Source organism: Anser anser (genome assembly GCF_964211835.1).
Source record: "Anser anser genome assembly, chromosome: 5".
NCBI lineage: Eukaryota > Metazoa > Chordata > Aves > Anseriformes > Anatidae > Anser > Anser anser.
The window spans coordinates 1,696,729-1,713,120 of record NC_139725.1 but is presented as its reverse complement, the minus strand read 5'-3'; the positions used below and the strand labels follow the sequence as shown (position 1 = coordinate 1,713,120).

The following is a 16,392-nucleotide window of genomic DNA, read 5'->3' as shown; positions in this document are numbered from 1 at the left end:
TGAAACACTCACGGGGACTTTCTGCCCCAGTATCTTTGTCAGAGACAGCCTGGGCCTTCGTGCTGTGAAGGACCATGCTTCCCGGTTTGTGCATTTTGAAGGAATACCTCACACCTGCAACATATTTTGAATATGTATATATATATAGATAATATATATATATAATATATATATATATATATATATTACCTGTGAAGGAGTTTTCTTTTACCTGAAAACAAGGAAAAGGCAATTGAACTGAGTTTAGGGGGTACGTTTTTTCCTCTCCCAGATGAGAGGATGTTTGTTTTTTTTTTTCATGATCCTTTTTTTTTAGTAGAATTGCAGCAGTCTTCTATAAGAAGACTTCTTCTTGTTTCTGGAATGCAACACCTGCACAAAGAAAATGAATTACCATGTGCCAAAATCATTCAGTAAATGCTGTGTTGTGTGGGTAACTTGACAAAAGTTTTGCAGCAAACCATAAACATCTGCAAAACATTTGAAAATCTGGCCCAGACTTGGGGCTGCTTGAATTCTATGGCATTTGTTGTAATTTACTGTTCCACAAGATGTAATTATTTGTGTGCACCTTAGGACTAATTTTTCTGGCAAGAGTAAAAAAAAGAAAGTCTATTTTATTAAAGACATGAGAATGAGTGATACTCTTTACCTGTAGAACTCTAGGATCCATGCGTGTATCTCCTACTTCTGGAATGCATTTACTTGTCCCTATACACTTGTGTCTGCTGGCACGGTTAGGAATGGGAAAGGGGCAGCAAGTCCGGTCCAAACTGTAGACATATGCTGCCTTTCTTTTTCCTCGGGGAAGCACTGAGAGGATTGAAGTCATTCAGCGAGCTTTGTTCAGCTGAGCTGAACTTTGAAAAAACACACCATGTGTGCTTTTAGTCAACTCTGGGCCTAATCCTAAATCTTTTGAGTTCAGTGACAGGCTAGAGTGTCCAAGAAGTGAATCATCGTCTGTACGTTTGCCGCAGTGATGACGCCGCACGGGGTATTGTCCTCCTCGGCCTGCTCGTGTAAGTAAGTGCGGTCTCACACAGGCATTTCAGCTTGTGCAGGTTCAGATGTGCACAGTGCAAGGGGACTGAAAGAGCTGATGCTTTTCTTCTGGAGGGAACAGACAGATACATGGTTTCTTTTTCATGGCTCTAGCCTCCCCCTTACCGAAGCATCCAGTACCTATGCTGGGTGCCAAATTTCTAAAGACCTCAGCTTCCTGGGAGGCACCTAAATAGGGGTCAGACTCAGAAAAGAGCTGAGCACCCAGACTGCCCTGCTTTTCAGAAAACCTGGCACCGAGTGCCGGTGCTGAACCTCTATGGCGATGCTGGGAAGAACGCTGCCTTCCCACACGCTGTGCTGGGATAGTGCTGTTTGCTTTACAGGGCTTGCAAAACATTGTTAGAGAGAACAAATAGCAACGGAGAAGAGAAACCCCCAACTCTGTTTTTACAGATCTTTACAGATCCTGTGGGGGGAGGGTCCTTTCCCTTTTTAGAGATTCAGTTCAGGCATTGTCAAAAGAAATAAATAAAGCAACATCATGTAAAAGCTTTTGGAACAATAGTCTTTTCCACTTCCCTCTCTCATTGTGTGCCCTGGGCCCAGCTTTTGTTTATTTTGTGCTGCCAGCCTCATGGTGCCTGATTGGTTGGTGTCTGATTTCATTCCTATGGGTGATGTCAAAAGCTGACCCAGAAGTTCTCGGCGAGTTTGCTTTTAGCTTTTAGTTGTTGTTTTTGTGCATGTATCCGTGTGCACAAGAGTACTTTTCAGTCCTAAGAGGATTCTGTTACAGGCTGAATATTATTCAGCTGCAAAACTAATAAGGAATAATATTTGTTTCAGGAACTGCACAGCTTGTTTCGTACAAATGCTAGGAATTGCAAACAATTCAGGCAGTGTGAACTTATGGAAGTTGTAATTAATATTAATTATAGTTCTAGTATTACCGTACAACATAAAACGAAAGTCAAAATTCATATGAGAATTTCATAAGCCATAACTGAAAAACAGGCTAATTAGTTGGAAAGACTGATTTCACATTCATGTGTAACAGTACTACAAATTTTCTTTGTATAGCTGTACTAGATCTGTGATGCTAATCTTTATTTAACATCGTTTTTATCAGCTGTCAAACTGACAGTTTAAATATCAGGTTCTTACGGAGGTGTACATACCATTAACGGCAATACTAAGTGTTTATTTTTATAGAAAATAAGCAGCATTTAAATGTTCTTTGGGCTTTACCTGCCAATACTTGTATCTTTGTTAAACTTTGTTTTCCATTTCTCTGGCTTTAACACTTGGATATTTTTCCTTCAGCAGCCTCTGATCCTCTCCTGTGTTTCTCTCTGTTAGATAAGTAAAAGATGAGTGTTACTTTATAAGGACATAGTTTCATACCCATGTCCTCTGCTAGAGTACAGTCAAGTTGCTTGTATAAACACGAACAGTTTTGCTTACTTTTCAATTTATTCAAATGTCATTGTAAGGTTCTTGGGTTGTGTCTTTGACTCCCCTTACTCCCTGCTCCTACCCCCTGGCATCATTTCACCTCTTCAGCCCCTTGCCTCTAGGGAACCGTGTTGTACAGCATCTTACGCATATGTAGTAAGAGTATGTAACTAGTTCCATAGGGAGGCTATATTGATGCTTTGTATTGCCCAAGAAGGTGTGTTTAATGTCTCCCATTACACAAAATACCATGTTATGGTCTGGAAGAACACTGTAAAATTTCCTTCTCTGTCTGTCTCTCTTTTTCTGGCAGAGATTCATTGCTGTGTCAGACTTTATAGGAAAATACAGTTGATTGGGATTTTATTAAAGGAAAATAAACTGTCCCTCCAGCTTTGCCATTCTGCATCCGGCAGAATACCCCTCACTTTCTTGCCCATGGTCTTTTTTTGCCTATGGCCTTTTGCCATGGTCAAGGCAAACAGAATTTTTGCTCTGATTTTCCTTGGAAGCAGGAAACTTCAAAATTTGGAAGCTTTGGGGATAGTCCAATGTAAAAAAGAAATGCAAGGCTCAAATGCTTTTCACTTAGACGAGTCACTGCACAGACTCAAGCGTGTTATTTTAATGTCTGTAGCTTCTGTTTATGGGATTGTCATGTTCATAAAGGATGCCGTTTATTTAGGGAAGTCTGTACAAGGCCCACCAAAGCATCCCAGGGCTTTGACGCCAGAGGCTGGCCAGCAGATCACATTGAGTACTTGTTCGGTCTCCTTTCCCCTGGCGGGGAGCAGCTCATGTACAGGGGCTGGGGCTGGCCTCACCACATACCCCGGTGCCTGCCAGGCGCAGCTCGAGCCTGTGTCCCCGCTTTCCCTCTCAGGTGCTCTGTTGTTTTACGAGTGGTAACTTTTAGAGATGTCCGCCTCCATCTCCGCCAGCCAAAAGCAAACACTGCAGTACAAGTGACATAAGCTGTACAAAGGATTTGCTAGCTGATGGTGCCCCCAGCTCTGGTGGAAATATTATGAAGGAAAAATGATTTTATCTGCATTCTGAATCTGTTTTAAATACTGTGCTTTTTATGATTTCCATATGATTCTTGGGGATTTTAACATCAAAAGACTCAGATTATCCTAATTGGTATAAGAGGTTGGAAAGGTTTTCTTCGTGCTGGACTTAAATAGGGTTCCTGCTTGGCTGCTTTTGCACTGGCTTAGTCCTTTTGTGACGTGAAAGTCAGTTGCAGTTAAGCAGATTCCTCTTTTTTTGTTGTTTAATAAACTGAAATAACTATACTGTTAAGCATTGAAATGCAGAAACATGGTACATTTTTAAAGCTTCCAGAAATAGCCTACTATGCGTTGCAAGTATTAGTGAAGCCATACTTGTAATGAAAAACAGTTGATAATGGACTCTGGATCAGTTAGTAGGCTGATTTACTGGAAGTCTTGTGTTTGCTGTCCTCTCCATAAACTATCACTTACAGATAGGAATGGGGAAGAGTTTCCCTAAACTTTTTTGAGGAGACAGGAAAACCCCCTAGATTTGGAAGCTCTGTAAATAGCTTTGTAAGGTTTCGCTCCCAGTAATTACTTTCACTGTTCAGCAGAAAACTACCCTTTTATCTCGAGGGTAGTTTTCCTACAGAGAAAGATCACTCCTGAGTCACTGCTCATACAATGGGCGTATCTTCCCCACACGGATGGCTCAGCTCGGGGCTGGTACCTGGCCTGAGCTCAGCCACTGCCGCTTGCAGGGAGTGTTCCCTGCGCAGAGCCCTGACATCCCCGTGGCCCTCTCTGGGGCAGTGGGTTGGGCTTCAGGGGTGCACCCCGTGCTGCGGGATGCATGGCACTGGCAGCATGCCCCCTGCTTTGGCAAAGACCAAAATGGCCAGAGAGGAATGCAGATCGAGCATGTCTCTCCCTCTCTGTTTCAGCTCCATTGCTTTGCACCTTGGCTGGTGTTTGCATAGTCCTCTACAAAGTGGATTAGAAATCTTCCCTCCCTCTAGTATTTTGATGTCTGGGTATAAATTTCCATATTAGACAGAGGTCTAAACGTTAGGTTAAACCTATTATAACTTCCATTTACTTTCTGGTGAATAACTGGGTAAACACTTGAGGTAAATGTGAGCTCGGCTGTTTCAGTGACTGCCAAGAGCCTAAGGTACTGATTTTTTTTTTCCCCTCACCTTGATTTTGCACTCTGCCATACTTGCTGAAGGCAGTTGGAGTAAGCCATGTTTAGCCTGCTCACTACAAGCAACATCCTGTTGAGAAACTGGGCATGAGAACCTGCTTTGGCATTGAAAACATTGCTTTGCTCACAAAATACTTATTTGTGGTTTTGAATAAAATTACAACCAAAAGAGTAAAACAAAAAAAAAAAAAAGAAGATGGGGGAGGTCAAGATGGGCATCTATGCATGCAGGTTAGGTTTGCAGCATTTAAATACCTACTAGTTTTGTTGTGCTGGAGCTTCTAAGCTATCTCTGTAAAACATTTACTTGCTGTGCTTTAATCACACCCTTCACTGAATGTTTGCTTTGCACATGAAACAAAGCCATCCTTAAGATTGTAATGAAACCATTAGTTAGCGTTCATTTTTCAAAAAAAGCAAAAAACAAAATTAAGTTAAACATTAAAACATCAATCAAGAATGAAAATAATAGCAGAGTTTCTAATGTGGGGAACTTACTGCAAATCTCAAATAGGATCTGCAATGTTCTCTCCAGGTTTTAACTGATGTTGGCTTCTGTGGCCACAGGTCTGAGGTCACAGCAGCCCCCTGATGCATCTAACAAGACAGGTTTTATTATCTGCATACTGTTCTTTTTACTTCTGATTCCCATCTCTCGGTGTGTAGTTACTGTACTTTTACTGCAGTTATCTGTGTATTTACTTGCATATTAAAAGCTTGCTTTTTCCTTCTCCCTCCCTCCCAGGAAAGAAATCATTGAAAGGGAAAAGAGTACCAGATAGGAATGGATAATTTATGTAGCAGAAAAAGTAAATATAAAATAGAATCCTACAGTCCTTTATGCAACAGCCGTCTTCAAGAATGGAAAAAAGAGTGGAGTGGAAAAGCAATTGGAATTTACGTGAAACTCTCAGTGGGCTCATAGACACAGATAAAGACTCAGTGCCTGGAAATGCCTGGAAAGAACATCTCTGAACTTTTACCCTAAGAACGGTTGTTTGCAGGACTTACAACCTTAAAATTGTGAGAGAAAGACACTAGAAGGATGAGACAGGAGAACATATAGGGTTACAAATGCTCAGATTTTGGCATGCTTTTTTATAGAAAAGGTTTTCACTTACTAACTACTGCGCACACAGTTCCAAGTCCCTGGGAAAGAAATCTTAAGATTTTACTTTGAGGCAGAGAAGACTGACACAATTTCAGAAGTCTTCGTGAGCTTATGAAGCATGCCTGGGAAAGTCCCTCATGCAAATCATTCATAATCACATTCGTCCAATTGTAAAAGCCAAACTCCCTGAAAATCAGAGCAACTTTGTTGGAATAAGATGTAGAAATTAAATTATTGTGCTCCACAGTGAGTATGAGGTCACTGACAAGATCTGACATTTTCTTCACTTTGTGGAATTAAGCTCAACATATTTTCCAGCTGTGCCTTTGTGTATGAATGTGTATATGTATTTGTTTTTCTTTTGTTCCTTAATATTTCTGTGAAATCAGTTCATATTAAGCAAAATCTTTGTATTGCCAACACTGTGTGCCTTGATAGCCATTTCTTGGGCTAAGCAGAACTGTGGTATGTCTGATATGAAGGCTATTTGTATGAGGTATTATGTGTCTTAGGCTGCTTTTCAAGTGTTATATAATCTGTTGAATTCACACTGAAACTGGTAAGAACTATTCGGGATTGACTCTTCCTGTCCCACCATGCCTTGTAACAGACATCCGATGTCCAGATTGTTCTGTTACACAGTTCATGCCCTGTTAGCCCTGAGTTACAACCAATTTGCAGGCTTCGTTACCTGATTGAGAAGAGAGAGTAGGCCAGGCATGTGATACTGCAAGCCAAGGTGCCCTTCCCCTATTTGGAGTACGCTGAAAAGCCTAAGAAGGCCTGAGGGGAAGATTTTCTGCCAGCTCCTACCCAGTGTAGCGGAGAGTGCAGGGCAACAAGAAGCCACTTGTGGCTTCCTTATTCTGCATCACCTGGTCCCAGTATGCAGCTCTGCTGTATGGCTTTGGTGTGAAATCCCGCTTAGCTCATAGTTGCTAAAGTGAAGTAATGCACTGCATCTGGATCAGTCCTGGTGATGAGCTGGGCTGCCTTGAGCTGGTTTGTGTGTTGTGGCAGAGGCAGGAGCCTCCTAGAAAGTCCTGTTAGCAAATGCAGTGTAGGAGCTGAAAAATACCCTTCTTGTCTTTGAGATTTCACTCTGGTTCTCCTGCTTATTTGCTCTGTGGCCAACTTCGTTTGGTGTCACCAATGCCCATACACACACTGCTGTCTCCCTTGATCTGTTAAAATGTCCAAAGTCATTTGATCTACCTTAAATTTACTGTAGTAAATCCTCAAGACATTCTTAGATCTTCTGCTTCTGTTTTCTGCATCAGTTGTTTAATCCTGATGTTACCTGGGAGGATGGAGCTGTGATTCCAGTTATTATGCTGTCGTTCAAGGTTATAAACTTATGTCTCTGCATGACACCTAGGAAGGTGTGTAGTCTTGAAATTCATCTCTATCCTTGAGTTTATTCTTTATCTAATCCATAGTGTTTTCTTTGAGGGAGGATCATGCCTTATTTTAGACACTGAGACAATCAGAGTTTCTTCAGTCCCTGAACATCCTTTTCACAAGTCTGGCTGGGATAACAGTCCTCCTGGCAAGGACTTTGCTTTTGGGGAAGGGGAAGCCTGAAATACAGAGCATTTTCCCCTGAGTTATCATTTTTTGTGGCTGAGGAGTAAAGAAGGTTGCAGAACCTCTTTCAGGCACAGAGGATATTTTCAACTAGATTGAATCCTGTAAGATTAATTGCTCAATTCTGCCATAAGTTAATTTTTAATTTTTTTGATAGCAAAATGGTTTCCTGACCCTTCTGTGCTGTGAAAGCCATCCCCTACTTGTCCTGTTACTCTGGAACAATAGCTCACTTCCCTGCCTGGGCTTCAAGATCGGGGGCCTGCATGTGAACACTGGCCATCCGTGCACTGGGTGGATTGAGCACAGGAAGATGGAGTGCATCAGTGTGCATGGACACCGGGCTTCCCCCGCCTGTGTCTGCAGTGCAGGAAGCAGGATGAGACAGACAGGGACTTCTGGAGTGATCTGCAGATCTTCCTGTCTGAACTTTCACATATTTGAGAGTGTTAGAGAGTAAAAGCCAGAAAGAGTTCTGTCCTTGCAGTATCTGATGCCAGGGTATGTGAGTTGTGGCTATAATTCTCCAGGAAAAAAAGATCTCCCCTGGCAACCTGTGACATACAGTGCTCTCGTTGCATAAGGAAGGGTCAGAGTAGCCTTAGGTGTCTTGACTGAAAAGTGGACGAAGGTGGCCTGGGCATGCCTTGGAAATTAGGGAGCCGTAAAGACCTTTACTCTTGTTCTGTGAGTTGTTTGTGAATTTCTAGAGGGAATAGAATAAATCTTAAGCCCAGGATTCTCAGCAGTTATTCCCAAAGTGTGGTGCAATAAATAACCCTTCTTCTACATGGACATCAGTGGCTAATAATCAGGATTTTGCTAGGTTCTTTCGTCTTCCTAAAACAGCAACACACACATGTGGCAATGAGAACTTTACGTACCCATTTTCTATAAAATCCTGGAAGTGGTGCCTGTGATACCTCACATCAACAAATGTAGTTCTTGTCCTGGAGGGGTGCCGAGTCCCCTGTGATACCAGTTGGCTCCAGTGGATCATGTGGCACTTGGCACCTCCTGCGCTCGTCCATCAGTTGTGGTTGGAAACAAAGCTGAGCACGTGGTTCTCTGTATCCCAGGGCCCCAGGAGGGGCTCAGCCAGCCTTTAGTCCTGCAGGATGGTCTGCAGAGATGAGGTCCAAGTCATCTTGTAAATCAGTAGGAAATAAGCAGATGAAGACTCAGTGTGATGTTAATCTCTTTTATCTAAAGCACAGCGTATAAGTCTCTGGTTTTCAGTACTGAGTTCTGGCCTCCAGGAGGGCTGAATGCAGGCGTCCTGCTCCAGTCATCTCAGTGAGATGAGAGCTGTGCTTGCCACCTAGGAAGCAAGGTTCAGTTGCAGTCCAGGAGATACATGGGGACAGTGGTAGCTTGAAGGTACTCCTGGTCCTTGCTCGCTTGGGCCCACTTCTGAAGCTACAGTCACAAGGGCCTCTCTGCATGGCAATAGGCTATGGCCCTAACCTTTGGACTTTCCACAGGAGCTGCTCCCTTCATACTGTGGTTATCTCCAGCCCAGCTCCCAGTGCTTTCCTACCTGATGGCTCTTGAGGGAGTCCTCAAATGGCAGTCTGCAGCTGGTGCCTCTCAAACAGGTCTGCCAGCTGTGCCACCACAGCAGGGGTGGGTGCAGCATTTCAGTGTGAGGAAAAACAGTTAAGGCCACAGCTTCATGGCGAATGGCTGGTATGGTCTTCAGGTGGGCAAACTTTATCACTTAGGGCTTCAAGATCCTTTTATATGTATCTGTGACTTTGACCTCCCAGCTAGATTAATATGAGGCTATATAGGCAGTTTATTTATGGTGGCCTTTGAATGACATCTAAATTTGTGAGGAAGTGCCAAATGCTCTCAGGTGCTTGTGCTGGGCTTACATATTAAGTCCTTTGGTGAATCAACGTTAATTCAAATACATGTTTGCATGTAAGCATGAGTGTGACTGACTTGAGAAAGCTAAATTAAATTTCACATTTGCTTCCTGCAAAATCTCTGTACAGGAGATTACCTATATGGCTCTGAACCTTTTGGGGCTTGGTTGTCTGTCTTGGAAGTGGCCACTGTCACCACTGAATACAAGATTGACAAGGATGTGCCTGCAGCCTAACCTGTGATACTTGATTTATGTTCAATTGTTTCTATATGGTTAAAAATTGTTACCTGTTTGAGTTACATTTCCTGATGAAAAGCAGAACAGTTCATAATGTTTGCCCTCCATCTGCTGTCATTTATAATCAGATCGTAAACTCCTCAGAGCAAGAGCTTGCTGTCCCTCTGTACACCTACAGTGCTGAAATCACTGGGGCCTTGATATTAGTTGAGTTGCCATTAATAATAAATAGAGAGTAATAGGAGAATGTGTAAATGCATTCAAACGTGTAGCAACGCTTTTAAGTATAATTGTTATCGCTGGAAATCTCTGTGTGGCTGGCAGCTGGGTTGCACTTCCAGAGAGTCCCTGTAATTGCAATTTGCTCGTTCTACTGGTCCATCAGAGCCTGCCTCAGAGGGGTGTTGTCTAGTGTACCCACACAGAAAAACACTGGGGCAAGGCTGCTTGGAAGTAAAGGCAAGCCAGGCAGTTTGCCTTTAGCTCCCTCTCCGAGAGACTTAAGGATGCCCAAGCTCATTACATCAGTATATGGCCCAGGGTTAAGTAACTTTTCAGTAATTAACTTGTAAACACAGGACTACAGTTTCTCCCCGGGCTCTGCCTTTTTGAATCCCTGTGTAATGTTCTGGAGGGGAAGCTCCCTGCTGGACAGGCGCGGGGCTGAACAAGCCTGTAGGGTGCCAGGGTGGCTGTGCTGCTGTGGAGTGCTCACACAGGGGCAGGAGCTAGAGCAGGCTCCTGCGGGTTTTTTCTTCATGTTTTACCTACTAATTTGATGTCATCGGTCCTCACTGTTTGCTTGTTCTCTGTTTTGTTTTGATCTGTTTTCGATTATTTATTTGGATTGGTTCACATTTTGGATAATATTTGTGCTTAGGTTTTCTGTTGTCAGTTTTAGAAGCAGCAATACCAATTTTGAAAGCAGGATATTTGGGGCTCGTGACTACTATATTTATGTAACTCAAGCAATTACCCGTGGTGGCTAGTGCTGTAAATACAGGAGCTGGGTAAACTTGGTAGAATCTGTGAGAGAACATCTACATGGAGAGTTTACTGGTGTGCTGTCTTGACTACTGATGGTAGAACAGAAGCTAAGAATTTCTTAACTTTTCTAAATTTTAACTTCTACCCTTCAGATGTTTTTTTTTTTTCTGCTCAGTAAATTGTTCCTTTCCATTCTGGACATTGAATTCTTGCTGTGAGAATTCTTTTATTTCACATTCCCAGAAAAATTGTTTTAGTTTGTGTCAGCCGCTGCAAGAAGAAGTGGAAAAGTGCAGAGTGAGAGTAAGAATCATTTGGTAGGCACAGCTGTGGAACAGAAATAAATCAAGGTGGCAGAAAGGTGAGTTAGAGAGGGAAAGAAAATGGAAGTGTTTGTTACCGTAAATCCAAATGGTTAGTAAATCCAACTATCAAATTGCAGCTACAGTGTCCAAAAATATAAATTGCATTCCATTTCCAAAAATATAAATTGCATTCCATTTTAAAAAGAAAAATGTATTAGTAAAACAGCATTTTATACAACATCTTCTGTGCATATGAGAAATAAAACCAGCTTTGAGCTCTGACAACAAATGTACTCATTGTAAAAGCAACATTCGTGTTGGTCTAAAATCTCTCACATTTATCTGCTATCATATCTATCTGTGGTGCAGTGACATTGAGCCAGGAAGTGCTGTTCAAAAAGTAATTCAAATGTGAAAAGTAAATGTCCTTGGCTCTAAGTCATAATGTTTCTCCACTAAGAGCCAAGCTTACTTCTATTGTAATGTTCATCAGCAATTCTTTTTTTGTTATACTTTCAAATAAAATAAAACGAAAATGTAATTTGAGGAAACCAACTACTAGTCTGAAGAAAGCCAAAACACTTTCTTTTTTCTGGGTCATTTCCTGGCTCATTCCCTTTCTGGGTCATTCTTTTTTGCCTGGGTCACTCTCTCCCTCTTCTTCATACTCATTTAATAATAACAAAAATACTCAAATGAAATACATTTGCCTAGGATTTCCAAGGATTTTACTGGCAGTAAGTAGAAAAAGGCCTGCTTGGTTTTGAAGGCAGTGCATCACCGCCTGACTGAGCTTCTCATCTCAAGGGATATTGCAAATGGCTACAGTAAAACATAGAAAGGCTTTTAAATAATCATGTAGCTAGTCAGTGTCTTAAGTAGGAGAAGGATCAAGAAGACTAATACTTTTCTTGAAGTGTTAGATTCACTCGAAACACCACTCGACAGTTCAGGATTGACAGCCAAATCTCTCAGAGACTGGCCATTTTGACATTTGCTTACTGTGCAAGGCCAGAAATTGTTCTGGTTTAAATAGGTCTACCCGTCAAGGACTGGAAATGGAAAGCCTGTGATCTTGAATTTCCAAAAAGGAGAGAAAAAAAAACAGGGAGTTCAATGGTGTTTTGTGGTGGAGAATTGAATAGCGAAGTTTAAAGTCTCAGCTATCAACATGAAACCACCCCTGGCCTCTAATTTGAAACACACTGGAGAAGCCATGCTACAAGTGTTTGGTTTTCCCAATGACAAAAGCATCTATCAAGTTAATGGAACTTTTGTGTTTAGACAACATTATGAGAAACAGAGGTAATTTTAAAGAGCAAATGTAATTTACTGTAATTTAAAAGTATGAATAATTGAGTCTATTTGTATTTTTCTCAGCTTGACAAAGCATTTCCATACAGAATTGAGTGCATGCAATAAATAGTAACTGCATGCAATGAATATTAACTGCTCTTCGTAAACATTTTGATACTAACCTTCAGATACTAAAAAATGCTTATGTTAGAAGCATGCTTCTTATACCAGACCGTGAAACTATCAGCTAGTTTTAGAAAGGTATTCTTGACCACGGTGTGCAGAGATACTTCTTCTTTGTCATTGAAAACATTACGGAAATTATATTGTGTCTCACCTTCCTCTGGATAACCTATAGAATTTAATATATTTTCATATTTGCTGCAAAACTATCTCCTGAAGACCCCAATTAGAATGGTAAAACTGTATCAAAAACATTGAGAAACGTTGTTCTGTCTCCTTCACAGACCCTGCAGCTCCAATACCAACATTACTCCTGGCAAGGTATTTCTGTCCATGCTGGTCAGAAGAGTGAACTGCATGCTGTAGTGCTGGTGCCGTTCCAGGAGCGGCACAGGCAATGTATGGTCAATGCAACTGCTTCAGGTCTTCTTGAACCTGATCAGTCTTATCAAGAAAGCACACACTGAAAGCAGCTACAGTAAGCAGTTTACATCACCCTGGTGACAGCACTAGGCCTCCAGCTTAGATGTGCCCAGAGAACACCTCAGCTTGTTGCTGCCTCTGCACATAGGAGCAGGTGCTGAGGGAAGAGCTGGACGTGCTTTGGCTGGAGGAGCCTGACCAGGCACATGGCTGTTGTGAGTGAGTGACGGGGCAGCCCCTGGGCCCACAGCATGCAGGCATCTGAGGGCACAACAGCAGCTCTGGCACTGGAAAAAGGAGAAAACACGACCAGCTGTTGGAACGGTAACCCACACAGAGAGAACTAGAACAGGCCTCGCAAGGGTATGCTCCCCTTTCGTGTCCCTCCCGCCAAATGGAGGAGGACTGATGGTGGTCCTGATGGAAGAGCAGTACAGGGCAACACATATCCATGTGTTTTCTTTTTCTCTAATGTACCATGTGTTTCTCACATTGCTTTGGACAGTCTCCTCTGAAAATCCCATGTGCTCATTTCTTATCCCCTTCTTCTACATGTGGTAGCATGCCAGGCCCAGTCATGGGCAAGCAGACAGCAGTGAAAATTGACAGCACAGGTCTCTGTGCTGGGTCATAAGAGATTGGTGCTCCCTTTCCAAGAAGCAGCACCAGCTGCAATGTGGCGGAAGTGTGACTCAGGTTGGGAAAAATGGCAGGGGTCTGCTAAGGTTTGACACAGGCCTGCAGCTCCACACCCAGCCAACCAAGGGAAACCCTGGAGTCATGGTCTCTGCCTCTTCAAAAGGCACACATGCTTTTGTCATGACAGCTTGTGAGAGGCACTTGGGTCTACTGACAAAACTAACAAGTGAGGTTTTGGACATGTAAGGCATTCCCCAGGCAGAACAAGAGGCAGGTGGTGATTGCCCATAAAACTGAGCAGTGAGTGGAGGGGGTGCTGTGGGAGAAATGACAGTGTGCTGTAAAATTGGTATTTCTGTTAAATTCAAGATTTTTCAAGTCCAGTAGAATTATAAGCATTAGTTCCCAGCCTTGTACTTTTTGTTTATGTCTTTATATGTATGTTTTGTTTTCTGCTGTCTGAACTGCACCATCTCGTCTTTAACTCTGCCGTCGTCCAGTGAAATCACAATTGTAATGGTTGCCAGCAAAGTTATTTTTGTGGAAAATTGACACCTCTTGAAGTAGGATTAAGCTACAGTGAACAAGGAGTTGAAATAGACTGAAAACATAAGTCAGAGCTTAAGACAGAAATTACTTCCTCAACAGGTGATAACTGTAAGAGAAGTGCAGAATAACTACATAACTGTTATACCGGGTTTTGAAAATGCTATTGCTGGTCATTGTAGGTCTTACTTTTGTTTGGCAATTAAAGATTGCCACAGTTTGGGATTGTTTCAGTATCTCAGCAGGGGAGTGTTTTCTGCTCCTTTGTAGAAGATGCATGTCCTGCTACTTAAAAGCATCAAGGGATTTGAGATATCAGAAATAAATTTTCCATAATGGACAAAATGAAAGCTATAGATCTGTCATTATCCATAGGAGACAGTCATGCTGACAAAGTGAAGCTGATTCCAATGCATTTACTGCCTGGTGAAGGGTAGTTGTTGGAGGCAAGTGTGAGATGGAAAAAAGTAGTTGGAATGTAGAATTGCTCATTTCCTTACATAGGAGGCTTCCCTTGTACCACATAGATAAACAACTCAGACTTAAAATTCAATTTGGCAGGTAATTTGCTCATAACACTACTGCTAGCAGTTGGAAAACAAAAACAGTTAAAATACTTTTATTTGATAGCTCCTGCACTTGCAAACAAAATTATTACTTTGATTTTATTCTGTACACAAAAGCACAAGGTGGGATTTGCAGTATTGGCTTGTGATGAAGACAAGCCACTAGGCAAGTTGGGACTAGTCAGCATCCCAGATAGGACCCCAAGTCCTGTCTTACATGCTGGTTTGTGAAATCTCCTTCTGTTCAGATTTGGTTAGAACAAGGCTAGGAAACTAGGATTAAATCCTAGCTCTGCTGAAGGCTGTGGTGCTGTGATTTCACTTTTTTTTTTTTTTTAACGTCTTGTGATTCTGTGTTCTATCACCAGAAAACCACAGCCTTTCCCAAAGTGAGCCTCCCAGTATTATCTCTCCTCTGCTTCCAGGCTCCTCCAGGGCTGATAGGCAGTGTCTTATTCCAGCCAAAACAATTGCTAATGGAGACGCAAAGAGCTTCATTAAACTTGGAGTGATTATTCATATGTATAAAATGGCTCTGTGTTGGCAGGATCAGAGCCCAGGGCTGTATTCAAGTAGTAACGCCAAAGCAGAATAAAACTGTTTTCTCTTGGTTCTACCACGTACCATATCGGCACATTCAGGTGAGCATGAGGTATCTATAGTGTCCTGTTTTCTAAAGGTACATATACAGGTAGCTGCTTTAATGAGTCTGCAGCTTACAGATAATGTTTGTCAGAGTTTCTTAATTTGTAAAATGAATTTTAGCTAAAAGTTAGGTCTTTCAATGTATGTTTGAGAAAGCGTGTGTTTGCACTTACATAAAGGAGTGTTTGTATAACATCTGCAAAGCAGAGAATAAGTAGACTTGAGGGATGAAAGGTGCCAGCTGCTGGATTCCAGGGGTGTATTTGGCCAATGAGATGTTGCAGGCATAAGTCGCAAAACTTGCATTTCTCCTGCTTCATAAAAGAAGGGCCCTTCTTCAGCTTTGTATAGAGAAAGGGTTAATCTTGTGGCTATTTCTTGTTTAAACAAACGCACCTGAGTAAATGAATGAACCTTTTACTTTACTGTGCCTTTTTTGTACCTTTTTAACAGAATACTTAAATCATTATATAAAATACTTTTTATATAGATGAAAGTTTTATGTTACATATGAACCAGTCAGACACTGGACCACCCTTCAAATAGCTTTGGTTTTCCCCTTCCTGACTGAACATACATAAAGTTGTTCAAGCAGGTGGCTTTCTGTCCCTTTTCCCACCTCACTCAGAGCTGTTCGAGTGAACACTCATGTTTTTGCAGCCATTGTGGAAAAAAAAAAAAAACTTTCATCCTGAAAACAAATTAATCAAAAAAGAGAAAAATCTAATATTGGAGTAGGAAACCAGTTACTCATATGCTAGGAGTAAAATAAGAGAGCTGTGAGCATGAATGATTGGAGCTCATTTTGCACATGTCTGTGTGACGTGGGAACACCAATAAAACTGGGGAGGCTTGGGGAATTGGGGGAACGAACGGTTTCAGGGCTACGTCTAGACAGAACGACTCGGTGCCAGGTCTGTCATATGTGTGAGCAATGGATCATATGTGGTCCCAGCAGGAAGCTAGAAACACACCAGAGATCAAGGATTTACCTAATTCTAATATTTATAATACTTGTTATGTGTTATTAATAGATCCAGTTTGGCTTTTGGGGTAAAAAATAACTGGTCGTGCTCAAGGGTGCTGTGGGAAGTTAGTTACAACAAACTACAAAGAAAAGATTATTTGCACATATGGAAGCCATTGACTGTGTTTACATCATTTGCCTCCTCCCAGGTAGATGGGATTGGAACAGTGGCAAAAACACCATTAAGTGCACAAAATGGCTAGCTCCAAAGGTATGCAGGGCGTTTGTGTCTGTATCCAGGTCCAGATGCCAAGGTTATGTGTATGGAAGGATGGGGAGAGATGAACAACGCTTAACTC

The 16,392-nt window shown here is 41.9% G+C and overlaps 1 protein-coding gene across 13 annotated transcripts in view; it reads left to right on the top strand.

Moving 5' to 3' along the window:
* Positions 1–16,392, top strand: part of TEAD1 (TEA domain transcription factor 1) — a 160,586-nt gene that overhangs the window by 30,473 nt on the left and 113,721 nt on the right. The gene's annotated exons all lie outside the window — the stretch shown is intronic.